The sequence below is a fragment of the Lepisosteus oculatus genome, chromosome 19 (genome assembly GCF_040954835.1).
Source record: "Lepisosteus oculatus isolate fLepOcu1 chromosome 19, fLepOcu1.hap2, whole genome shotgun sequence".
Taxonomy (NCBI): Eukaryota; Metazoa; Chordata; class Actinopteri; order Semionotiformes; family Lepisosteidae; genus Lepisosteus; species Lepisosteus oculatus.
Window position 1 is genome coordinate 1432187 of NC_090714.1, and position 15099 is coordinate 1447285.

A 15099-nucleotide genomic window follows, 5' to 3' on the forward strand; every position below is an offset into this window, starting at 1 on the left:
AAAATGCATTTATTATATTTGCATCATTAAAATAATGCATTGCTTCATCGCTAGAAACTTCTGTCCATACTATGAAATAAATAGCAGTGCCGGTAGATGACTGTACAGTATAGTTCTGCGCAACAGTGAAAAATATCAATTGCAATCAAATAAACTAAATTTCATTTTAAAGTCTCACAGAGAGTGAAAGGACTAAAAGGAACTACACAGTCTGATGAGTCTATGGACACACGACTCACACACTGTCCTGCCATTCACCAGGATGGTACCAGAACCATTCACAACTAACTGGTAGCAAGTCTTCCATTCTCATTCAATAGAAGAATGATAAACATTTTCAAATGTTTAGTTTAAAAATGACTTTTAGTACAACTATAATATAAACAGCTTACATAAATAAACGTAAATTGTTTTATTTGTTTTTATTTGTTTTATTTGTGCAATTGTTTTATTTTGGTGTTAATCCTTGTGGCTGGGAGTAGACCCCAGAAAGCATCCCTTAGTTGCATGCATTCTTACAGAAATCAGCTTTTAATCAGCTGTGTAAATCAAGAACAACCTTTATCTGTGTTCCTCTCAATAAATTATTATTATTATTTTTCTTATTTGTGCATTTTCCCACACTGCTCCATAGTACTGTGTTCAATCCAGCCATGTAACAGTTCTTATACAGTGCTTTATATTAGGATTTGAAAGTAAGAGCATTTTCCTTTCTAGACCTGCAAGGAGAAAACAGCTGACTGTTGTGTTGCTATTGATGTCTGGTGAACAAAAAAATAATAGTTTGCTGCTTGTAAAAAATTGAACATTAAAAATGAATGTTCATATGAATGTGACTTATTCTTTTTGTCACAAAGCTGGATATGTGGTAGCGCTGCAGAAGAGGTTTCATGTTTTAATAATTTGTCATAGAAAGGAGTGTTCATTCACCGGCTTTTAAAAGCATTACTGTCTTTGTTGTAATGGTTATGATACCGCCCAGCTTTGCAAACTGAACTTGTCATTATTATTTTAACTTACTTCTGTGTATCATGCCTCCACTTTCTTCAGGTTCTACCCACAAGGGACATTACTCTTCCCAGTGCGTTGGGCTTTATGAATCCCCACACGGCCAACTCCAAAACAGAACTCTTTCTGTTGATCAGACAACTTCTTTTTTGGGAAAACTGCTGAAGTAAATAAAAAGAGGAAGAATGCAATTTGGCAGAGTTAAGACTTGATTTAAGCACAGCACACCTTGACTAATTAATTTGATAGTTTTTTCACAATGGAAAATAAGACTGGAGTTTATAGGGTTTATTTCAGAATTTTCCTTATTCTTTGTGTAAAAAGTAACCATAATCCTAATTTGCCTCTCAATATTATTAAGTGAATATAACCAGATCTTAGCCGTACAACCAGGATTCAAAGACCAAAAGAGCAAAATGGACAAAAGAAGCAATTAAATTTAAGACGTGCCAGAGAAAAAGAGAATATTAAAACAGAAAATGACCAAAACCTTTGGTACTAATTGCTTTACTTTTCTCTCATATAAATAGACAAGAACTTGGTCCATAACTGTCTCACTGTTAATCTCATCACTTCACCATGTCATTTTCTCTGCTTATATGATATGATCCTCCGTGGCCAAGTAGTGCATTATGCCCTCTCAGAAGGGCCAGACACTTGCAAAGAAAATGAGGGCTATATGGCTTCACACCCCTGTGTTAGTTTATTGTATAAGTGACATGCCTGAATGATTACCGCCCAGTAGCATTAACATCTGTGGTGATGAAATGCCTGGAGAAGCTGGTGTTGTCACACATCAACTCCTCCATCGCAGAGTCCCTGGACCCCCTGCAGTTCGCCTACCAGAACAACAGATCAGTGGATGATGCTGTCTCCCTGGCTCTGCATACAGCCTTGGAACACCTGGACACTAAGAACTCGTATGTGAGAATGCTGTTTGTGGACTACAGCTCAGCATTCAATTCCATCATACCCTGTCAACTGGTGACAAAGCTCAGGGGATTAGGTCTGTGAAACTCTGTCTGCAACTGGCTGCTGGACTTTCTTATCGAGAGACCACAGGTGGTGCGGATAGGCAATAAAACATCAACACCACTCACCCTGAGCACTGGAACCCCACAAGGCTGCTGTCTGAGTCCAAGGTTGTACTCCTTATTTACTCACGACTGCACAGCAAGACACAGCAATAACCGCATCATCAAGTTTGCCGATGACACCACTATAATAGGACTGATCAGTGATGATGACGAGTCCACTTACAGGGATGAAGTTGTACAGCTGCTTAGGTGGTGTCATAGCAATAACCTGGACTTGAACATAAAGAAAACGAAAGAGCTAATAGTGGACTTTCGGAGACACAGGCCACACACTCACAGCCCACTCAGTATTGATGGAACGGAAGTGGAAACAGTCACCAGCTTTAGGTTTTTGGGAATTCACATCTCTAAAGATCTAACCTGGACTGTGAACACTGACTCTATCATGAAGAAGGCTCAGCAGCGCCTTTATTTCTTGAGGTGCCTTAAGCGATGGGGGATGCCAATACATGTGTTGGTGAACTTCTACCGCTGCACTATCGAGAGCGTCCTCACCAACGGGATCACCGTGTGGTATGGCAACACCTCTTCGCGAGAAAGAAAGGCACTGCAGAGAATGGTCAATATGGCCCAGAAGATCATCGGCTGCGGTCTCACCGAGATTAAACAGCTCTTTGAGGACCGCTGCCGTGGTAGAATTCTGGCCATCACAGAGGACAGTCACCACCCTGGGCATGAGCTCTTCACCCCACTGCCCTCAGGCAAGAGATATAAGAGCATACGGACACTTACCACTAGATTCTTCAATAGCTTCTATCCACAAGCAGTGAGACTGGCGAACACATTTAGCCATCCCCCTCGGACCACACCCACACCATCACCATCTACCTCATTGTAATTTATTTATTGTACGTCTCCAGTCATTGTTTACACGTCTGTATTGTTTACATTCAAACTGCCTGAATGTTTACTTGCAATAGACAATTGTCTATTGTTTGTTTGTACATTGTCTTGATGCACTGTTTGCACGTTGTTTTGTTTTTTTACACTTGTTTTACAATCGAGAGACTTTCTGTAAGTAAGAATTCCATTGTACCAGTACCGGTTACATATGGCAATAAAGTTCAAAGTTCAAAGTTCAAGTAAATGCTCCTCTGGCAGGAATTACACTAACAAGACTTCAGCTGGGACACTCCATGCTCTCCAACCGTTTTCCTGACACCCGAGGATGAGGGGCTGATATTTCCTGAGCTCTTGTTCATGTGCCTCCTCTACCCTGAAGTTCCAGGGCATTGTCAGTTCAGGGCTCCCTGCTTTGTGTCTCTAGACCAAAAGACGATGTCTGGGATGACTTGTAAATAGTCAGACGATGTGCCGACTACTTCCTCTGCACACTTGAGCTGCCTCTTTATATCTGCTTGCTTTTCCCAGTCGCTTGTTGTTGCGAAAATCCCTTTGTCCTTTGCCACCTTTACCACACCCTCTCCTGGCCTGACAGTGGGTACAATAAGGGTCCTGGGTAAGCTGATCTGATCTCCTCTTTGCCATCTCTAGTTCGGCTCCCGGCTGTGTCAGTATCTGTTCATGTTGCCACCTAAATCTCCCATCAGACAGACCTGCTTGACGGAAGGAGAGCTCATTTTCTAGACTTGCTGGCCCTACACACTGTGTGAAATTAGGGCTTTCTACCAGCACCCATGTACAGATGAAACATGAAAGATGTATTTAGAAGTTCTTTACACAAAGAATTATGGGAAAACGGCACAGGTGATCCAGCCTTTTTTTTTAACCAACAGCCTGTCTTTTTTCATGCAATGGCTGCATGAGATTATTGAATCAAACTGATACCACTAATCAAAGGGCTAGATGATCAAATATTGTCCTCTCATTTGAACTACTCATGTTCTTGTAACCTGTAATCTTGTAAAATGCAACTAGATTTCAAATACTAATAAGGATCAAATGTACTAACCGTGATTATTCAGCTGACCATGGAAAAAAATATGTTGAAAAATATAACTCATGGGGGCTTCTGTAAACAGGCTCCATCTCTTTAACACGTTTTCACGTGGAGCCAAGAAAGCCAGTCTGTGGCCACGCCCACTCAAATGACATCTCTCGCAGGCCACGCCCCGCACACCTGTGCGCCAGGTTCTGCTGGAGAGAGCGGAGCTGAGTGAGTTTGTTCTGCGTCTTTTACGATTTTTTTTTATTTTTCCTTTATTTGGATATAGATAAAATTTAAATCATGTAATTATGTAGTCTAAACCTCTCAGGAGAAAGGGGTAAAACACCTATTTTCATTGGAATCTAAACAGCATTTTTTTGTTCACAAAATCATGCGTGTGCATTTATCCAAACACACAGTTACCTACGTAAAATTGAAATGTTTTTCATTATTTTCCAGAGTTTGTTGTGTGATTCTGCTCTTACTGTATATTCTTGGTAACATTTTCGCTTGCAACTAATACTTTTAATTGGGCTTTAAATTTTTAGTTTAGTGTATTTGGGAAGGACATGATTCGCACTAAATACTGGGAGTATAAACGTAAGTATAAACAAAGTATAAACATTTTATTTATTTCTTTATACTATCTTATTGAGATGTATTATATGCTCTCTGCCCTGGTGAAAACGCCGTTTGCTGCTGAGAAAACTTAGTTTTAAGTATCTTTAAATGTTCTAAATGTGTTCTTGTGTTTCCAGTTTGGTGGCTTCCGGCAGGACGGACTTGGCTCAGCTGCTGAAATTATCTGTGTAAGTATAAAACGTTTTATTCGTTTACACGTATCGTATTGAAGTACACTATATACTGCTACTGTTTGAAAACGTGATGCGCCTTGTTAAAAGAAGACAATAACTAGCCGATACTAGAGTTCTCCAGGGCAGAAGTGGTTTTAACCAGACAACACTGTAGGCCTGCTATTTATATTATCATTTTCTGCTAAAACTGAGATCACTGTCGCATTTTTAATGCGCATAATACAGATTCATTAGAAGCCGTTTTAGCTTCCAAATTGCATCACAGCAATGAAGATAACGGAACCTATAAAAATATGGATTGGTAATTTGTGCGTTAAATACGTTGTTGCAGAAAAGACTATGGTAATCAAAATGGTTATGGTAAAAAAAATGCACATTAGTAGTAGTAGTTTATAATCGACACGCTGTAGCTGTATTGTGTTCCTGTATTCACACTTTAAATGTAACTGCTTCTATACCTTGTTGAACAGAACACTCTGTTGCACCAGGCTAATCGCTTTATTGCTACTGTATCTTTTGAACGTGTGAATCAGTTCAGAAACTCGATCAAACTAGCTAGGATAATTTCGAGATCCTGTTTGTAACCGAAAGTTAATACTGATTTCTTTTGTTTTACAGGAATTGCAACAAAGTTCCAGTCTTCATTCCGGTCGCTGCCTCGGAGAAACAGTAACGTGCTGTGTGTTTCTGTATCTTAACTTGTAGTTGCTTGCAAATGTTTTCTTACTCTGTTGACTTGTAACACTATTTAGCGTTAATGTTGCCGTGCTTTGACACTTTGTAATTGAAATGCATGTTCATTTTCACTTTGAAGCCTGTGCATCCGACGTATTGTAATGCTTTGTTTTGCATGCCATTTTCGCTCAATAAATTGTTGATTGAACCTTGATTTTGTTCTTTGATTTCTTGTGCAGAGTTTTGTACCCCCTTGGCCCTGAAAACCCCCGGTGTTGGTGAGTTTTTTGGCGGAGAGATTTTGCTTACAGTTTGTGGCCGCAAGGGGACCCCCTATCGCTTTTTGACTTAAAAAGGTCAAAGGCTACCCCCTTTTTAAGCGTGTCCAGATTTTCCCGCCAAAAAACTTAGTATCTGGGGTTTCTCTCGGGGTCTGGTAGCAATCAAGCCGAGCCTCGCCCACCCCCCCTCATTGGAGAGGGGTAGGCGGGGGCTGGCTGATTGACCGCAGCTCTAGCCAGGCCCACTCGCTCCCGGCAGGAGAGGATGGCAGGTTGGTGGTGGCTTTGGTCCCTGCAGAGAGGCAGGTCTCCTGGGGTGTGGACTTAGAAAGCTGTCAGTTGCAACTGTGACTGATAGGCTGAGTCCGCCCTGGGTGCCTCCTCTCTCTCGGGCCGAGGCCATCTCCAGCCTGCCTTCCCCTCCCCCCAGGGCTAGACCCACGCTCCCTCCTAGGGACCCTATTCCCCCCAGACTATCTAAAAAGGCGGGCGTCCTCGCACTTTTCCAGGTCAGTGCGATGGGTTGTCGCCTTGCGGTGCGTGGCGCACGCGCAAGACAACCCTTCACACCTTCGAAAACACAGGACAATGTAGACAATGAAACGAGTTTTTATTGCAGAATTCACAGCAAATACAATAGCAGCAATCAACAGAAAACATGCAGGTCAAGAATAAAATACAGCACTGAATCGGGACATTGCAGATCAAGCCACTGGTAAAAAAAATCAAATGTAACAAAAAGCACACATTGTCGAGAAGAACTTGGCCAACGCTCGTCGAGTTGCTGGAGTGGAGCTGGAAAGCAGATCGTCGGAGTGCAGAGAACCAGGAGCCGCAGAACTGAAGGCAAAAGAAAAAGGAGCAAGTTAACGGGATATCGGACTTGTAGAATCGATTCACTTGAAGTTCTGAAGTCTTAACTTTAATAAACTGCCCCAATAAAGAAACATACAAACACGCAAACAATAGGTAACATAATGAGAAACCCCAGATACACCCCGGTCCCAGTACTCCAATATTTAGAAAATAGGTTCAGCCTATTATGAACAAAAGAATCCATAAAAAACAACCACCGCTTTTGTTTCCTATTTGTATTCAGCAAAAGCACAACTAAACGAAAAGAAGTGATAACGGTAGTAGAAAACCGTTCTGGTTTTCAAATGCTGTGAAATACGAGTTGTCTTTAATACACCAATTTTGCACAAATATAAATAGTTTAGCGTAAGGTACGAATAAAACTTACCGCGGAAAAAAAAACACTTTCATAACTGGAGGCCCGTTTTTGAAATCCCTTTGTCACCTGGAGAAACAAGAAAACATACGAATTAGTACATTTAATCTTTGCTAAAGTGTATCATTCGGGAACAGAAAGCGATATTATAGCCCGATTCCGGAAGGCGGAGATACTAACAATTAGATACACAGTTATTCATTTTATACAGCAGATTATTTAAGATAAATTACAGCTTTTTTCGTTAGAGATGCCATATCTTAAATAAAACATACTTACATGAAAGGTAGTATAAGAACGCTGAAGACAGACTTTTGAAACTTCGAGAGCACGCTCAAACAGACAGGACACTCATTTCGGCGTCCTAAAACACAAATTCAACAGAAACAAATGCAATTACAAAAGTTGCAACAACAATACATTTTTGTCTAACTTTCCTCAAAGTAAAATTTTAGTTTTTGCATTTAAAAGAAGAAAATTAGAAATAAAACGCAAACGCACCTCACGTCGCAGAAGCTCTCCCCGCTGCCATCTTGCCGGGCGCACCTGTGGAACAGGTGGACGGGGCGTGTCCGCTGAGGAAGGTCACTCTGGGGGCGGGCTCGGCTCCTGAATGACAGCTGTGCGCTCGGTTACAAGGGCTCAACACTCACACTACTGAAGATAAAAAGAAACTTGAACTCACCAAATCATACATAAAGTATAAAACGGCTGAAGATTTTCAGACAACCTAACACAGTAGCATTCCCCTACGAGTCTGTTTGCTGGACTCGTTTAGCTTGCGGCCAGCTGGTCGAATCAAGAGAAATGTGCTGGAGAGAGACCCCTGTCGCTCCTAGTTAGGACTGCACCTCTCTTTCACTGCTAGTGCCACACCCGTCCTGCAGGTGTCTCAGTGGTATAAGGGGCTGCTTTTTAGAATTGAATTCCGAACTACGCATTTATAAAGGACTTTAACCCCCCATTTGCCCTGTTTTGGAGGGCCCCGAAAATGGAGCCCCCCAAAACGGCCGGCGTGGTAGAGAACAGCCCCTTCTACAAACTCACCCCGACAGCATGAGAGCTTCACCCGGGGATTAGATCTCAGACCGGGAATTAGGTCTCAGACTGACGGGAAGGCTCGGGGCTCGACTTTAACTCACACGGCTCTCCGGGAGTCGATCTGCTCTCTGAACTTTAGAAGTGTCCGATGGTTCAGCCCGCGGAGCCACCAGGCCGGCCATGCAGAATACTGGTCATGTACATCTCTTATTCAGCCTAAAGCCAAGTCACAGTCCCGAGACGAGGCGGTTTCCCCTGTTTGCTCTATCACCAGACGTTATTTTTTTTAAATGTCTGTAATGATTCTAAAGACAACTTTAATAAAACTACATGGACGATGAAATTGGTCTAAATGTTTTATACCCCAGCTGGTGTTTGGGCAGAGTATCCCTTTAGTTCCTTAAAAACAGCAGGTGTCACGACAGTATATTTATATTTCCATGGGCGTTTGACAAGGTTCAACATAGAAGCTTAAAGATGAAAGATTTAAAAATCAAAAGCCATGCATGTAAATAGAAAGTGAACTGGTGTATGCATAGAAAACAGAATAGTGACAAGGATGTCATAACTAGTCTTGTAATCAATGAAGCATCACATCGCTTCTTATTATTACTATTGGAGACGCTATTATTTAATATACTATCATATGTGAAAGTTATTGTAGTCAAATGCAAAAAATGCAGGTAGTGAAAGTGTTTTTTTATGAATATCAGACCACTGGCAATGAATTAGTGGAAGCAGTGTGCGGCAGGTGTTTAGGAGTTTTGTATTAACTCTAAGAGAGATGCAAATTCATTTGTATTAATTAAAAAGGTCAATAAAAGTCTATATCGTGTTCTACACTGTATACACAGGTTCTACAGTGAAAAGGGAACCACGGTCAGGGAGTGACGTACAGTACAGTAATCACAGTACAGTAATCACAGGTGAGACTGACTGTCAAACACTAACAGTATAATTCTTACTGCTTGACCCAAAGCTAAAAGACGGGAATTCTGAAACACTGTTTCTGGCGCAAGGGTGTCGCTAACTTCTAACTTTTACTATTGATGATAGATGGGGATGAATATTGTATTTTGAATTAAACTGCAAACAAATCGTAAATCCTCAATTAAAGTTTCAATAAGGTTATTTCATCAGCGGTGTAGTTAAAAGTATGGAATGGGATTGACTCCAGTTACTTGTGTCGGAAAGACTGAGGGATCCATGCCAACTCCAGGATCAAGTCCATGTTTTACACATTTCTAATTAATTAACAGTCCAGAGCCAGGTGTGATTAATCTTTATCCGCCTTCAATTAGTCTCCCTTAAAAATTCCTCTGGCAGCAGTATTGCGTCTTTGTCCTTAAATACCGGCTTTGCAGCAAGAGGGAAAATATTCCCGGGATGTTTCACTTCATTTGGGAAACAGAATATCGGACACGGTTTCTACCTATTTAGATAGGAACAGTTCGAAACGAGAAAAGGCATCAGAGCTTCAGAATAGTTAAGAAGACGGCCAGTAACTGTATTTTAGAAAAGGCCTTCTGTCTTGTAAAGAAAAGTTGAATTCAAACTAAACCAGTAACTTTCTTTTTTTTTGTAACAGGCGAAATGGAACGGATCAATGTTGCTGCTATTTAAAATGGCTACCTGTATCTTTAGTGCTTGCTCAGGTCTGTTAGTGGCGTTTCAGCAGGTGTCTTATTCCCTTGTTCCTCCTCTCCAGCTCCCCGGCCTTCCTGTCCTCTACAACAGCCTGGACGCCGAAGCGCAGAGCTCCCGTGTGGCGTGAAACTGGACAGATGAGCGGTCAGTTCGAAGGTGAGAATCCAACCGGTCTGCACTCTGCTTGCAGAGCCTCTTGCTTTCGGGTTTAAAGAAAGAGCTTTGTGTTTGTAGTCGGAGAAATCCCAGATACTAACTGACTTTTCTCAGTATAGCAAAGCAGTAGATTGTGAAGAAGCCCACAGCTGCGCTCACTTAATCGGAGGGTGGGGGAAATTCCACGGGGAAATGGTCAGTACGGGTAAAACACGGTTTTGCTCCGTTGAACACCTCCCGGCGAATAAACCTCTTATTTTTGCCTTTCAAATGTGGTGCTACCTTTTTGTATAGGTTCATGCGAGAGACCAGAACTTGCGACTATATATTAAAAACGCTTTTTCTCCCCTGTTCAAGCAGCAGCAGTTGCTCCCACAGAGCAACCGGACTCACCTCGCGGTCCCAGGTGCCCACCGTCTCTCCGGCCGGCTGTCCTGACTGGAGCGTTTCCTCTCCCGGGGCTCCAGACTGCGGGCCGCCGGAGCGTCTGGATAATAGCCGCCGGGTTACGCCTGTACCGTTTCGTTTTGTAATAAACTAGTGTTCTTGGATTGTTTCTTAAACTAAATTGTTTAGGTATCTTGGTGGGGTCACTTTATGTAGGAAGAGTGCATCTAACAGGCGATCATCCTCCTGTTTCTTTATTGAGCCTACATGTGTTTCCTGTGCAGGTGCCAGCTGCTCAGACTGGCTGTCAATCATAAATTTACTGTAGGTTACAGTACTTCATCTTTAGCCATGGCAGTTGTTGTACAAGCTTCTTGCCTGTTAAACTCCAGCTGTTGCTTGACTGTACACAAAGGCATGCACCCTGTGGACCAGCAACTGCTTCATAACACAATTTCTATTGGTAAAAATTCTTTGGAGACGGTTGCATTTGTTTAATATCACAGGCCCCTCTAAGTGAATATTGCTCTTCTCCAGACTTGGTCAGACAAGAATTATCTGGAAGAGCAGCTCCAGCCATGAGCTCTTCTCCTGCTTGCAGCTTGACTCCTGGAAATAAAGGTATAATATGAGAACCCCATGTTAATTGCAGAGGGTTTTGTGTAGAAAGCTAAAAGGATGGTATTCTGGAGTAAAGGTGATTCTCACTTTTACTATTGATGATAGATGGGGGATGATAATAGTATTTTGAATTGAACTGAAATCCCATTTCAAATATTCAACTAAGGTTACTTAATCAATACCAACATTGATAAAGATGTTTTTTTTTTTAAACTTGGATATACTTTGTGGGAGGAATACTTGAGGTCTGCATGGGGGAGATGGTAGGAGTTTCCAGTGCTATTCTAGTCAATTTAGTGCAGTTCCACTTTAAAAAAACTACTTCCTGGTTCCATTTCATATTTGCAATTTTTCTGAATAAAGTAGTACAACAATGGCTTTGTAATGCGGCAAGCTGCTAATTTGGGTGGAATTATTAAATGACCCTTGATTTTCCTTGAAAATGGACACAATGGTAAACAGATTACTTTTTCTCATTTAAACAATATTGACAACTACAAAGTATTAAGAATGGCTGGTTAAAGCCTTTTTTAAGAATGTGCAATTGTTTGATAATGCTCACTCTCTAACAGGGCTAAACCTGTAACTCTTATATATACTCTCTGATTACGGTGTGATTTTGGAGACAAACTTAATTTTCCCATTCACACAAATGCACTGAAAAAGCTGAGCATGGTTGAGTGATTACCTGAAAAAGAAGGTGCTATATTTCGGGAAGGAAAGGAGCTGGGATGGTACTTTGAACAGCATAAACACAGCACTAACAAATGCAGTAGGTTTCATTGTTTATGCTGTTTGGTGGGGAGACAACATCAAGGAGCTAGATATGGTTCATTCCAAACTCCACACCCCAAACTTAAACACATTTTCCTTGGCTTACTTAATAAAACAAAAGGTAAAATTCAGTTGCCATTTAAATGCTATTTTCACTGCCTTTCCATTTGTTCCTATAAAGTTTAGAATGATGCAGCCTGTATTGATAATGCAATGAGCTGTAACAGTCTGTTGAACACAATAGTTGCACAACTCAACTCAAATGCATAGTGCTTTGGTACTTTCTACAACACAGCTCTGAACGGTGTGAGACACCTGAGTTGAAGCAGAACTCTGAAATAATCTGAGACAGGCAGGCAAAGGAATCTCGACTTTAAGCCGCAAACAGGATAGATGTTGGAAGGGTTAATCCCACAGTCCAGATGTTAAGTTGGATCTTTAAAATTCAGTGTCAGCAGGAGCTCCATTACACCAACTGCCACTCACAATCTACCCTTCTGAATAATAACTACCAACACACAACCTGCGCCCCTCTCTCTCTCTTCAATGGCTAATAGGCTTAGCAAAGAAATGGGGGATTTGAATAAATCACCTCCAGCGCTCCACCTATTGACCTGCTTTCCTTTGTCTCCATAAAGTCAGTTTCTGCCATTAGATTTTACACCATTAAATATTGCAAATAAATTGATACATTTACCCAAGTTAATAAGGTTCAATGCAAGTATGTTAAAACATCCTCATCCTGGAGTGGATCTATCTTTAGATAGTCCTTTACCGGTGCAATAGGTAATTGCTTTTTATCTTTTACTTAGACATCAGATTGCTTTTTATTTACTGTTACACAGGGCTGAAAACATTTCAAATCAGATAGTTTCCTTCTGCAAGGCTAAATTATTGATGCCATTTTGTTCGGGAAAGCAAGAAAGAATGGAAACGTGAGGCAGTTTGAATCAACTATTCACAATCAGCAAAGATTCTGAAAACATTGTCCCCCAGCAGTGCACATACACCAATACAGGAGTGAAACAAAGACCTGAGATTTTAGATTAGCACTCTTATTACTAGGACTGAAACTTGGTGGCATTTGTACACAGACAGGCATGGGTGTCTAGGTTCCTTTAGGTCTGTAGGTGCTAGTCTATTTACAGTGGTTGAAGATAGTTCATCAAGAAAAGGCATGAATATTATTATTATAAAATTAGGTACCAGAAATCCAGTGTGCGATATGGACCAGCTGGACTCCTCTTAAATGTATCACTATTTATGTTGCTACTGGGGTAGAAACTGGGAAGGACTGAACGAAGCCGGTGTTTTTTCAGTTAAGTTGTGTCATAAAATTATAAATGAAAAACCCACTGGTGCATCATACATTTATAGTATAACACTTGTATTGTTTAATTGTACTTATTTTTAGGAAATTATGGAAGACCAGAAATGTGCCAGTGGTGATTTACTACCATTAATCACATTTTACTTCAGTATTTTCAATAACATTATACTGTACCTGTATATTTTTTAATGATTATGCATTCACCACATTGTAATGAGCTTTATTTCCTATTATTGAAGCTACCATTGATCACTTCGTGGGTCGCACTTTAATTACACAATATAGCCTCCTCGAATTTATGATACTAATATGACAGTAGACGCTAAAACAATATGAATGTTTCCATTAACTTGTGGTTATAACACTGTCATTAAAGTCAATCGGTTATCCTGCGTATTTGTAGTAATCACTAAAATGGAATTTTTTTCCTTCATTTATATGACTGGTAGTAAAAATGCTTGTACATTAAATTCCTAAAAACTAAAAACAATAGAATCTAATATAAATGTAAAACACATATCCCATTATTTTTTAAATAAAAAACGGAATGGAAAAAACAAAGATGATTTTGCAGCTATTTCAGAAAAGGTGACCATCTGCCCTTTGTAGAAAATAGTAATTTGATTGTTGCCTAAAGCTTTTTGTCTATACCCTCATTCTCCAAAGTTGGTAAGAGTATTATTGTTAGTCCTGTGGCAATATGTAACACACCTTTGAGAAGAGATAGGATGATGTCCTTAACCGATAACTCAGGTCACTATTATGTGTTAATACTTTTAGTTGGAAATATTTTATACTATACATTTCTTCATTTTTAAACTTAATATATATTCATTACAAATAAAATACTTTTTCTTTATACAATCTATTTTTTGCATAAGGGTTTTATACTGTATACCAAGTACTATGTTCTTTAAAATGGCAAAAAAGTTAAAGTCGAGAGAAAATTAGAGCAAATGTATTCAAAGAAAAACTGAGACATCACTCTTAGGTCTATATTTGATCTGTACGGAGAACAGATTTAGCCATTTTAATTAATTCAACTTACATAGTTGATATAGTTTCCTATGGGCTATATAATTAAATCAAAACTACAGTAGATGCACATGGAACTGTTATAAGCTATTTTTAAATGATGAGTGAAAACATGAATTATTTCATCCATTTACACCTTGTAAGCACTGCTGGTTGTGGTCTGTGTGTTTGTCAGACAGCTTTTCCTTTTCCAGGCCCCCTAGAAATGTTGCATTTTAGAAAACATACACTAGAGAGGAAAAAAAACACATACTGTATTGAGAAGCTGCGGGACGTCCATTTCTAATTAAGCTTATTTAAAACAAAAGAACTAGGTGTGTTCCCTTGTTCCTTTTATAACATGTCTCAATGTGCCTGATCGACCAGAATTTCCATTGTAAATGTTGGTTGTAGACAGGCATGGACAGAAGCTTTTGTTGTGTGAAAACCAAACTTCATAACTCACTCTGTACATGTCGCTTGTACTCAGGTGGGGGGTCTTTGTTGGGACGGTACCATGAGCAATGCGAGATGTTTTCGTGAGTGCCATGAAAGCATTAGTGATGTGTGCTGAAGTCTAAGAGTTGTACAGTATACTGTAGTATATTCTATCATCACCACCAGTGCATCATTGCTTTAGGTTCATAATTGTGTTTAATTTTGTGTGAAGTATTTGTTGCGATATCAGACACCTGAAACAAACCATTAACCGATAAAATCCCTCTTACTGGCGTCTCAGACAAGTGGAGTTAGGCCATAATAATCCCCTGTGATTTTCAACCGTCAGAGTGATTATGCAGCTTTATACACTGAGTGCAGTATGAAAGATGTTTAATGTTGTGTACTGTATGTTGTCAAATGAATATCACCCATGTTGGTTTTCATATTAAATGGGAAGATGGTTTTGCTTAATGTATTGCATTCCATTTAACTTCTCATGTTAACGTAATGATTTATTTGACGTGTTAAGTAAGAGCATTGGCTTACTAATTTATCTGCAAGATGTAAACAATGAGCAATCCTTGTAATTTCTGAAGACCCTTTTCTGTTTTGATAAATATACTGTACTGCATGTTGCATATATAGGATATCAGTTCTGTCCTCTTCCAGTTTCCTCTTCTGAATTAAAAATTT

At 40.0% G+C, this 15099-nt stretch overlaps 2 long non-coding RNA genes across 2 annotated transcripts in view; both read right to left on the reverse strand.

Annotated features, from left to right (window-relative positions):
• Nucleotides 1-6357: 6357 nt before the first annotated feature.
• On the reverse strand, nt 6358-7392 carry LOC138224262 (uncharacterized). The gene is made up of 3 exons (XR_011182668.1): nt 7275-7392; nt 7008-7064; nt 6358-6604 (listed from the first exon to the last, which is right to left on the reverse strand). It is a non-coding gene; the product is annotated as an uncharacterized lncRNA (long non-coding RNA).
• A 109-nt stretch (nt 7393-7501) lies between these two features.
• LOC107078922 (uncharacterized) overlaps nt 7502-15099 on the reverse strand; it is a 121475-nt gene continuing 113877 nt past the window's right edge. The window contains exons 3-4 of the long non-coding RNA XR_011182670.1: nt 9669-10835; nt 7502-7652 (exon numbers count right to left, since the gene is read on the reverse strand). This is a non-coding gene — a long non-coding RNA (uncharacterized lncRNA). The remainder of the gene's footprint in view (nt 7653-9668; nt 10836-15099) is intronic.